This window comes from Antedon bifida, chromosome 9 (genome assembly GCF_963402885.1).
Source record: "Antedon bifida chromosome 9, ecAntBifi1.1, whole genome shotgun sequence".
In the NCBI taxonomy this organism is placed as follows: domain Eukaryota; kingdom Metazoa; phylum Echinodermata; class Crinoidea; order Comatulida; family Antedonidae; genus Antedon; species Antedon bifida.
The window spans coordinates 9,856,570-9,869,119 of NC_136234.1; the positions used below are offsets into that span (position 1 = coordinate 9,856,570).

General features: G+C 37.6%; 1 protein-coding gene and 2 pseudogenes across 1 annotated transcript in view; all 3 read left to right on the top strand.

Moving 5' to 3' along the window:
• Positions 1-12,550, top strand: part of LOC144852510 (uncharacterized) — a 167,215-nt pseudogene that overhangs the window by 135,970 nt on the left and 18,695 nt on the right.
• On the top strand, positions 8,203-8,888 carry LOC144852931 (uncharacterized; annotated as a pseudogene).
• The window catches only part of LOC144852502 (mitochondrial 2-oxodicarboxylate carrier-like), a 163,414-nt gene continuing 162,607 nt past the window's right edge, over positions 11,744-12,550 (top strand). The window contains exon 1 of the mRNA XM_078710344.1: positions 11,744-11,754. The gene's annotated coding sequence lies outside the window, so the exon portion shown is untranslated. The remainder of the gene's footprint in view (positions 11,755-12,550) is intronic.

The following is a 12,550-nucleotide window of genomic DNA, read 5'->3' on the forward strand; positions in this document are numbered from 1 at the left end:
GAAAATAGTGGCCATTTTGTTTACATGATAAACAGTACAGAGTACATGAAAAACATGATATTTCTCAGTTTTAGTCTCAATAACTTCAATCTACACCCATGTCCACAATCAACTATCAAATGATTCAAATTTTTTTACACATGATCATTATATTGGAGAGATATTTTTAGAGAAGTTTCGTTACCATTGAGTGCTACCTTAATTTTTTTTTTCTGGTGTAAAAAATATAATTTTTTTGTTTTTTTGGAAAAAATACTTATAAATTAGTATTAATTGACCAAAATTCATATTATAACCCAATATATACCTGCATAACTATATATCAAAATAAAGATAATTTAGTAAGCTATCATTTGATACTAAATAAAATGAGGTACATTCAAAATTCACAACGTTATTAAAACAATAACAGGCGTATCTCTAATTTGACACCAAATGACCTTTGACCTCAAAATGACCCCCTTTCCCCAGGTCAAAATTCATGGAGGAATTTTTTGGGATGACTTGGGATGCATTAGAACATGAATCCACTGAAAAACCTTTGTTAATAATTATTTCACAGATTGGCATTTTTTTGACCTAAAATTCCCTAACTACATCTAAGCTCTGCTCGCTTAGTCCTGTTTTGCCTCGACCTGTGATTGATTCACGTTATGAATCAATACTAGTCAAATACTTTCCCAAAATTACACGTCCGAGTTTCAAAGAGGCCACACTAAAGCATGATGTCACTCATCGTATAACTACCAAAGGTCCATCGATCGCTGCCCGACCTCGGAGATTGGCTCCACAGAAACTCAAAATCGCACGAGCTGAGTTCGACCATATGCTTCAGCTGGGCATTATTCAACCGTCAAAAAGTTGCTGGTCATCGCCGCTTCACATGGTTGCGAAACAAACAGAAGGTGATTGGAGACCATGTGGAGACTACAGAGCCCTCAATAATGCTACAGTTCCGGATAGATATCCAATCCCCCACATTCACGATTTCACAGCTACGCTTCAGGGAAAGAAAGTTTTCTCTAAGATTGACCTGGTACGAGCCTACCACCAGATACCAGTTGCACCAGAAGATGTGCCGAAAACCGCAATAACGACACCATTTGGGATGTTCGAATTTTTAAGAATGCCGTTTGGACTTAGAAACGCAGCACAGACATTCCAGCGGTTCATCGATAAAGTTTTACGTGGTTTGGATTTTGTATACGCATACATCGACGATCTTCTCATAGCCAGCAATGACGAACGAGAACACGAAATTCACCTCAAGTTGTTGTACGACCGTCTTGAAGAATTTGGTATTGTAGTTAATCCTGTCAAATGTGAATGGGGAGTTTCGTCTTTGACATTTCTGGGACATCATATCGACGACATGGGTATCCGACCACTACGTTCCAAGATAGAAGCTATCGAAGCATTTCCTGTACCCGACACAGTCCGTAAACTGCGTGAATTCTTAGGATTAATCAACTTCTACAGGCGTTTTATTCCTCGATGTTCAGATATAGTTCATCCGTTGACTGATTTACTGGCAGGTAAACCTCGAAAATCAATTACATTACCACCGACGGCGATAACGGCCTTTGAGGCTGTTAAGGTAGCACTTGCAGAGGCAACTTATCTGGAGCATCCCGATTCATCCGCCACATTATGTTTAATGGTTGATGCATCTAACTTTGCCGTTGGTGGTGTGCTACAACAGATGGTAAAAGACGTCTGGCATCCTATCGCATTCTTCTCGCGCAGAATGAATCCAGCTGAAACAAGGTACAGCACATTCGGACGAGAACTGTTAGTCGCTTACCTTGCTATCCGACATTTTCGTCATTTGCTTGAAGCAAGGGAATTTTTCATCCTCACAGAATCACAAACCGCTCACATTTGCACTGAAAGCAAGCTCGGACCGCTACTCACCTCGAGAGATTCGTCACCTAGATTACATCTCACAATTTACCACCGATGTCCGACACGTTAATGGTTCGCAAAACGAAGTTGCAGACGCATTATCTCGCATCAATCTTAACACCTTTAACACACCTGTCCTTACTGCGAAGTCGTCAGATGTAATTGACATCACAGTCATGGCCGAGCAGCAGAAGAATGATGAGGAGTTACTTCGTCATTTGCAGGAGTCGACTTTTGATTTGCATGACGCACCAATAGCCACCAGTGATGGAACTATGGTATGTGACATAAGTACGGGCACTCCTCGACCTTTCGTCCCTAAGGAGTTGCGCAGAGCCGTTTTCGATTCGTTACATTCACTATCGCATCCTGGAATTAGGGCTACATTGAAGTTAGTGAGTACTCGATACGTTTGGCCTAGCAGGAATCGAGACGTACGTAACTGGGCGAAGTGTTGTGTTCAGTGTCAAAAGGCAAAAGTACATCGCCACACTATTACACCGTTGGGAACTTTTGCCACGCCAGACGCGCGTTTCGATCATGTCCACATCGACCTTGTTGGTCCCCTTCCACCGTCTGATTGCAACAGCTACCTATTGACATGCATTGACCGTTTTACGAGATGGGCAGAAGCCATACCTATTCCCGATATTTCGGCAGCAACCGTCACTAAAGCTTTTGTTTGTAAATGGGTGTCCGTGTTTGGGGCACCATCGACCATTACTACCGATCGTGGCAGTCAGTTTGAATCATCGCTGTTTAATGCGCTAGTGAACTTACTGGGTACGAAACGCATACACACTACATCATACCACCCAATAGCCAATGGATTAGTAGAAAGGTTCCATCGCCAACTCAAAGGTTCGCTTAAGGCCCTCGACGACCCTCAGCTATGGTCAGATGCTTTACCGCTAGTACTTCTTGGTCTTCGCACGGTGGTCAAGGAAGACTTGAGGCTATCGTCAGCAGAATTAGTTTTCGGCACCACGTTACGTTTGCCAGGGCAGTTTGTTACGCCTTCTTCCACTAATGCTGATTTGGACCCTAGTAACTATATTCATCGACTGCAGCGCATTATGAAAAACATACGTCCAACACCGACGCGACACAATTCTCGTAAGGTACACGTCCATACAGATTTAGCTAAGTGTACACACGTTTTCATTCGCTGTGATAAAGTCCGCAAGCCTCTTCAGTGCCCTTACAATGGCCCGTTTAAAGTTGTTAGCAGGAGCGACAAATTTTTCGTTGTACAACTCGCAGGAAAACAGGACACAGTAAGTCTCGATAGACTGAAACCAGCTTACTTAGATACGGATCAAACTAATTCTACGGCAGCAACATCATACGACAGAGACGCACATTGCAATCGCACCGCCGCCACTCCGCCAAACGTACATTGGCCACAAAAATTCAATGTGCATGACTGTACCTGAATACTTTTTACTAACTTTATGAACTTATTTTTTCTATCGCTCTCACCTAGCGGCAAAGAGCTAGGGGGGAGCTATGTAGGAACTTCAAACACATATATTTGCGTGTGTGCGCTCAACGCGTAGAAGTTATGCAAATTGCTGTTGTTGTAAATATAGCGAACGCGCAACGAGCGATCTCTCTCCCGGCGTCAAGTTTTCAACGAGAAGACATCGACATTTAATGAGCAAACTTTAGCGAGTTTAACGATAATAATTAGTTGTCCTAATTATTAGCACTATTACATTTTGATATTTAGCGTTTTAACTTTACATATTTTACTACGTGTTACAGTATGTTATCGTGTTTCAATTATTGTACCGTTGTATATATATTGTCCTGAACTGGCCTACTAGGCTTTACACTGCGCACGTACTACGCGCTTCGTGTGGATATTGTGGTTTCTACACTCCGTATAGTTTATTTACTTCGAGCCTAGGATACTTCCAGCTTTGGACATCGTTTGACTGCTACAATACTTCATTACCGTATTCTTAATAGGGTAAGTAAAGACCGAATTACTTATTTCCTAAAGGCCTACGTTTATTTAATAAACCTTTTTTAAACTTTTGTTGAAACAATTATAGCTAGCGTGAGCCTATGGTGCTATGAAAAGTGTTTAAAAAGTCTTTTTGTATCATTTGTTTAAATTGTTTATTATTTTGCCGGCAACACATTTTTAGTCTGAAAAAAAAAGAAAAAAAAGACCAGGGCCCGATACTTGATTGAATCTGATGAATTACCATACTACCGCATACCTGTTAAGAAGGGACCAACAATCAACGTCAAACAAAGAACCCTCCGTGATAGCGAACGTGCGGCTCTTGACACGACTTTATGCAAGTATACAGGACCAGACTGTCCCTTCATGGGCCGGGTTTCTGTCGGAGACGGGAGTATCACCTACCAAGTTAACAACTGTAGATTATTACCCAGTCATTAACCATCCCATCACAGACAACGACACCGTTCAGGAATGTCTTCGACTTGCCAAGAGGGCAACCCATGAAGCAGGGAACCAACAATATACAATCGTCACTTTCGACATGGGAGTATGCATGAAAGCGTATCCGATAGTTTGGTCGAGCGCCGAATTTGAGAAACACATAGTTCTTATTGGATCTTTTCACCTAATTTGTGCATTTATGAAGATGCTTGGGAAGAAAATGGCGGGTACAGGTTTTAAGGAGGTGATGCTGGAGGCGAACATAATTACAAGTGGTTCGATTATCGGGGTGGTCACAGGCAAAAACTACCAACGAGCTGTTTTCTGTCATAAGTCAACAGCAGAAGCATTGGAAAGAATTCTATTTGAAAAATTCCGAATCAATAAAACCCTTTCCAACGACGCAAAGGAAAAGTTGATGCGCTTGGCTATAGTACGTGACAAATGCAACCTAGGTGTGGTTATGGAAGACATGGAAATTAGCAAGTTTTTATCCGACTACCTTGACTTTAAAGATGCCATAAGAAAGGGGGAAAGTGGAAATACACACAAGCTCTGGGTGAAGTACCTCGACCACGTGTGGTCGACGATGTTTCTTATTATGGCAGTTAAGACAAATGACTACGAGTTATACCACCGTTGCTTTTGCGAGATGCTCCCGTTATTTTTCGCATGAATGAATCACACCCAGGTGCAGAAGAATTGTTAAGAAGAGGGGCCATCAGTGTAGCGAGGTCTTTCATCCCAGGTAATCGGTGCGCTGTTGACAAGACAATCGAGGAAACCTTCATGAAGCATTCTAAATCAAGATCAGGTGTAAGCGGAATTGCGACAGATGCTTCGTTGTACCAACGATGGGTGAGGACCACGCACGAAAGGTCACGTTATTATGAAGGTACACTATTAATGGCAGATCTTCTCGACAATGAGTCCGGACTCCATTCGCACAGGGATTGTCGACCATCGCAGATACTTATGAGTGAGAAAGTTGTTGTACGTATAATTGGCGCATTCAACGACTTAATCAACCCTTTCACGCTTGAGGATGAACGCCTGGTTTCCATTGCATCCAGCGCACCATTATTGAAGGAAATCAAGCATGATGTTCTGTTAGCAGAGGACCTCGGCGAGAAAGCCGCTAACACTTTCGTAGAGGATAGGACTTGTACCAATTCAGGCAAGTTTTGGGATCCAATTAAGAAGATGAAACTGAAGACGATGGCATCGATGCATATCAAAGTTAAAGTAAAAGCAAGTAACAACAAGATAGTTGAGTTACGACAACAATCAAGTGTTGTACTTCAACTCCTTGCCAAGATGGGAAACACATCTGCCTATTTGAAAGAAATTTTGAGTTTCCCACTTGTTCCTGTCCTTCTTGTCTTCCTTCATTGGGTACAGCCGATGGCTTCCTGAACAAGACGGATAAGAGCAAAGGTATGCATTACCTAATTGGGGACACAGAAGATGTTGAAATCAAATCGCAACAATCAACAATGTACATTGAAGATGGCAACGCCTTATTTTATTGTTTGAAACCTGTGCCAAGTACTATGGGTGAGATATGCAAGAAGATTTACGGGTTAGCAGTTGCAGGAAATAAAGAAAATGTTATTTTCAGTACCGACACATATTTACCATCATCAATAAAAGGCCAAGAACGGCTAAGAAGAGGCACTGGAGAAGAAAGAGTCATAAAAGGAGAGAAGACAAGACGACCAGACGACTGGAACTCATTCCTGAAGAACGATAAAATTAAACAACAGCTTATCACCATGCTCCGAGAAACCTGGCCAAAGTATGTCTCCGAACAGAAAAACATCATCATTATAGATGACGGTGTAGCATACAAATTACACAATCACAGTGAAGAAATTTTTGAACTTCGATCTAACCAAGAAGAAACCGATACCAGGGTTGCATTGTACTGCAAATATGCAGCAGACAACGGACATGATCGCATTATTGTTCGCTCTCCAGACAGCGATGTTTTTTTTATATTGTTACATTTTGTTTCGTCCATTAATGCAAAAGTCCTATTCGATACAGGCAGCGGCAAGAATCGACGGATAACTGATCTCGCCACTGAAATCACCCCAAGTCGATGTAATGCCATGCTAGGGCTGCATGCGTTCACAAAGTGCGACACGACTAGCGCGTTCAAGGGAAAAGGAAAATTAAAGGCCATCAAACTTGTCGAAAAATATCCAAAATTTGAAGAGGTTTTCAAGAAAGTAGGAGAAAGTTGGAAAGTAGAAGAAGAGTTAATGTTGGAACTGGAAGAGTTCACGTGCCTGTTATATGGATCCCGATCGAAAGCAAGGAGTACCGATGAACTTAGATTTGACTTTCTTCGCAGGAAATGCAAGGAAAAAGACGGAATAATCAGTGTTAAAAAAAACATTGATTTAGCTAACTTTCCACCGTCGCGTAGATGCTTGCATCAACATATACAACGCACGAACTATCAAGTCAGGATCTTGAAGCTCGCATTAACACCGATTTACGAGTTGCCGAAACTCCAAGACAATAACGGATGGTGCGTTGGCGATAATGATTTGCTGGGGCCTTTGTGGTGTGAAGGCGAGATTCTTCCAACAGAATTGATCGATGAGATTGCTGAGAACGACTCCTTTAACTTATCGGATGAGAACAGTGACGAATCAGATAGTGAGAGCGAAGAAGACGATTAATTACCGAAAACGTGACAAAAAGTAGGCTTAAATCAATTTGTTTCCTTTCTTTTTAATAGGATGCTTAAAGCAGGGCTAAGTAATCATATTCATAATGATTTATCAGAAAAAAGTAAAAATTATTTTATATATATTATTATTATTATATCGCTTTACAGACCGCACAAACAGCTTTTTTAAATTTCATACCGGTACATCAACAATTCGCAAAATGTACATGCTAGTAATTATTTTCTTTTGTTTTTCATATTTATTTGACTTATTTGTTATCAAAATGACTTGTTATATATGTAATACAATGTAATACAGATAACTAATACCATATTCGTACATTTAACATTCACTTTTTAATACGAACGCAAATGTCGACAATGGCGTGTCATTCACTTTTGCCTCATGACGTCATTTCTCGATGTAAACAAACGACGACGAAAAGAAGCAAAAACTGCGTATAAAAACTTCATTTTCTCCGCAAATCCCAACTTTTACGCGACGCAACATCAATAAATGATCTTTACATAATGACTGATGACTAACGCTATGCAATGGTGAGTGTGATATTTTACTGGACTATAAGTGCATTAACACGATTTATTCTGGCAGTATCGGATAACTAGGCCTAGAACGAACTGACATTTGACTCAACTTAATTTTAGCGCTTACTAGCAATATTATTATACTCAGGGCTCTAATTTATCAATATCAATGACAATGTCATTAATTGTGGTAATTTAACCGACTCTTCTTGTTCATGAGTGTGGCCCAGTCAACAGATTCCTATCCATTCCCAATCGTATAAAAAGTAAAACTGCTTGGGGCCTTTACTACTATTTTATTATTGATCACAAAGATTCAAAATAAACAAATGCATTGATACTTAATAATATGAAACCACGACACAATATCAGCAGTATAGAAATGATTTAAAATATAAATTTACTCAATAAGCTTTTCTTTTTCTCATGATCTTTATTTAAAATGTACAATGTTTATTTTTTACATCTCCCTTGTTTGGACTTCTTCATAGGTCACTCTTTGAATTTCTTCTTGTGTCAAATCATCAGTCCGATAATACATAATCGATGGGAAATTACACAAAAAAAAAAATCCTACACAAAATATGATTTTGCTACTCAATTTTCAATTCAATCAATCAAAATTTTGAAATGAAAATGTTCCCTGCTATATCCATCCGATCCTTTACAACCAGGCCCTGTCTATTTTATTGCACAAAGGAAATGTGGGCTGTTTGGAATTGCAGCAGAGGGACTAACCAAACAAGTAAACTATCTTATAGACGAATCTCATAATATTTCCAAAGGCAGTAATGGCGTCATGAGCTACCTACATGACGTCTTCGACCACTATGGACTTGGCGAGAGTTTGTTGTTGGCGTTGTTTTAAACTGCGACAACTGTGTTGGACAGAACAAGAACAATTTTGTAGTTTGGTACCTTGCTTGGAGATGCATGAGTGGCCTTCATGATGATGTGTATGTTCATTTTATGATATCTGGGCATACAAAATTTTCGTCCGATGCAGGATTTGGTTTAGTAAAGCAGAAATTTACGCGATCACTTGTAAGCTGCCTCGTTGACATGGTCCAAGTGGTTGAACAGAGTTTCTCGACAGGTGTAAATTTATCACAATTAGTAGGAGATGAAGAGGGCAATAGATACGTCCAGGCATATGACTGGCATGAATTCCTGAGGCCATATTTTAAGGCTCTGCCGCACATTACAAGCTACCACCATTTCAGGTTTTCTTCCAAACATCCTGGTACAGTTTTTGTAAAGGAGTTTGTAGACTCAGCCGAGTTGGAGTTTCAAGGCATTTTGCAAAGATGCAGTCAGGGATATTGTGTGTCCTAAACCGTTGGTACCTAAACTAGGAAAACAGAAACCAGCTAATGACTCCAGTGTTACGCCAGCAAGAGAAGTAAAACCAGGAAGGCCCCTGCTACTAAGAAGCAAAAGAAATAGAGTATTGTAATTGCAACAATAATAATAATTAATGTATTTATACTGTACTTTAATGTAGCATGCAAACAATGTACTCTTTTATTCCATTCCATGTTTTATTTTCCATTTAATTTGTGCAATTCATTTTGTTTACTATACAGTGCAATTTGTACACAGTAAGACAAATATCCTTGCAATATTTCATGCAATAATGTTATTGTTAATAGGTTGTTACTACTCAAGATATAAACATTGATATCCTTAGTGTAATTGTATTGTAAATAATAGCAATTTTATATATATTTTTTTATGTTAAAGATGTATGTACAAAAAAAATGAAGGTCAAAATATTCTATATTTAATTTGATCATATCAAAGTCGAAAATTCGAGCCAAAAACAACAAGTTTACGTAATTAACAGGTAAATTAATTTGATTACACTTCGACTGCAAAATCGTCGCGAGCGAAAGTAAACAAAGTTTTCAACCCACGAGTATGCATTATGCTAATTAGGATTGTTCACAACTCGTCCTGGTTGAAAAGGCGTTTTCACACAGATCGCGAGGAAGTTTTATGATTATGCATACAGAGTAGCCAACAACGCGTTGCATCATTTAAGTTATTTTTTGAACAAAAAAACGTCTGTATTTCAGTTACCGGTAAATGATTTTTTTTCCGACTTATTTTTGGTGAAAGTTAATAAATATTATGATACTTCTAAATGACCTAAGGGACAATACATCTTTAATGACTTACAGTACACTACTTTATGCTTAAAATGTGTTTATAAGCTATGCAATATTACATGCAATAAATAATTTTCAACTCTGGGAAAACTGTGTTTTGGAAATATTTTTCATAATTAGGGCGTTTTAGAAATAATGATTCAATACAATGTCTTCAGTAATTAAAATAACTAGTGGGTGTACCCGAATGGTCCTCGAAAACATGACCAACGCCTCTGGAAATTGAAGCCCGGGTGACACCTATGCATATGACTGATGAGTAATGTATGTTTATTTTGTGATGTTTCATGGTGGTCCATAAATTAGGTACGCCAAAAATATCGCTTCCAGGGTAATATAGCAAATTAGAGTTTAAAAAATGTACAAATAGAGAACAATATAGGCTAGTTATTATATTCGGTCTTGTGTGTGTGAGATTTGAACCTGTACTGAAAATAAGTTTGGTAAGATGCGAAATGTATACCAATTATGATTGATTACGTCCCATGTTAGTAATGATGTATGGACATTTGACAGCAATCGGTGGTTAGGAACGTAAAGGGGAAAAGTTAATCAATAGATTTATTTATTTGTAAACAAAATGTACATTAATTCTCCCTGTAATGATGTAAAAACTTTCAACAATTGGTATTACAACAATTGGTATTACAACAATTGGTATTAATGCAAATAATATAATTGTAAAGAACAGTATACGTATATTATATTATTATATATATTATCTGAACGTTACACACAGGAGGAAACCGTTAATAGGGGTCATCAATCACTGAAACAGTCTCTAACGTGACCGTACCAAGAGACCAAAAGCATAGTTTATCAACGTGGGTGACAGTGAGCGGGGCTTTAACATTTGTATCACAATATATCATGACATGCAGCATCTTGTTAATTTTGGAACAAAATGATCAAATAACAACTTTCGTAGCCTACTTATATTTCGGTCGTAGTAGACACCATTTATAATTATAAATAGAGCAAGCAACAGAAATAATCGATAAACAGTAAAGGTGTTTCCCTGGTAGGCCTTGCCTCCTAGAGTAACATTGAATCGCACCTAAATTTGATAAAATGATTAATAAATAGCATAAATAATTAGTAAAATTACTAAAACAAATTGTATTTCATGTAAAGTAAAGGCCTTTATAGTTGATATTTGAATATCTAAAACAAATAAATTGTAGTTCACATAAAATTAAAGGCCTTCAATAAAAGTTAAATTACTAAAACAAATTGTAGTTCACGTAAAGTAAATGCCTTTAATTTAATCAATATAATTGATTAGTTGAATAATATCTAAAACAAATTAATTTCAGTAGTTCACGATACGTTGAACCACTAAAATATTTTTTTATTTAATATTGAATGGCGCCACCAACGGCCATTTTGCCGGAAGTGACGTACCCGGAAGCCAGTTGAACAACAGCGCGAGTGTGTGAAAATAACCCTGTGATATCCACAAATTTCTAAATTTTGTCGTTGTAAAACACAAAAGTGGAACAATAGCGTCGATGTGAAAACTAATGTTATCAAATCTACGTTTCGCGGTACATCTGAGATAGATAAGGTAGGTATCCAAGGCGGAGATTTGTACCGAAGTTTTTGCATTGTGCTCGCCTATGTCAGAATTAACCATAATTTATATATAGATAATGGTATTTATCCAGAATAAATCTTGTCTTTCGATCAAAGTTACGAAAACAATTAGCATAGACACAATGGTCTTTATGAACAATAATGGTGTTTAGTAAGAGTAATGCAACCCTACCCAAGATTCTCAAATCTTGTCTTTCAATCAGAGATAGCCAAAAAATTAGCATAGACACAATGGTCTTTATGAACAATAATGGTGTTTAGTAAGAGTAATGCAACCCCACCCACGATTCTCAAATGTAATGTCTGTACAGATTTACACCCGAGGCAAAACATTATCCTAGAAATAGTGGTGTTTATATAAAAGTTGAATCTAATTTAATTTTTCGTAACTTAATTATATAAATACAACTTTAGTACATCCATGGTTTCTTTTATTTTAGTTTCTTTAAAATGAATGTCCATATACTTGCAATATTTTACTTTTATAGTAAATCTTTTACTAAGAAATAATAAAATAAAAGGCAATAAAATTTCTAATTTTTGATATGTTAATTATTGTTTGTGTATCTTTCAATGTTGAAAATTTCATAACAATTGAACAATGGGAACATTATGGTTGCTATGGCCATTTGATTAGGTGCAGTAATTAACGGGGCGATTTCCACAACAATAACTTCACAGTCGATTTACTCAAAACTCAGTTTGCAGAATGCTTAAAAATATATATTTTAATAATGGTCATATCTCATGAAATACTTGGTCAATTCAAATGACCTCTTATTTTAAAGCTTGACAAATATAGATTCAGAATATATCCACTCAAACTCGCTGATTTTGTCATGCCATGCCTCATATTATAGGCCTACTGTATCATTGTAATGCATCTTATGCATGGCCAATAATTAAACACTGTAAATAAAAACACAACACAACATTATGGGATTTAACCGTCGTATTGTTTTTATTTCAGCTCACATATTCAAACGCCACCAGGACAAAGGGAGCAAGTGTGGACCGAAATTGTCAAAAAAATAAATGATAAAATAAGAGCGATAAAACATTTCAAATATACGCTCAAGCATTGATGACGAGATGTGTGTATTACAGTAATAGTATGATTTAAAAATAATTTATTTAAAATGCAATATGTCACGAGAATCCCGAAAAAAAAAGAATCAGGATTCCTAATCGGTGTTTTTAAAATTCAAGTGGGATCCTGATGGGATGGTA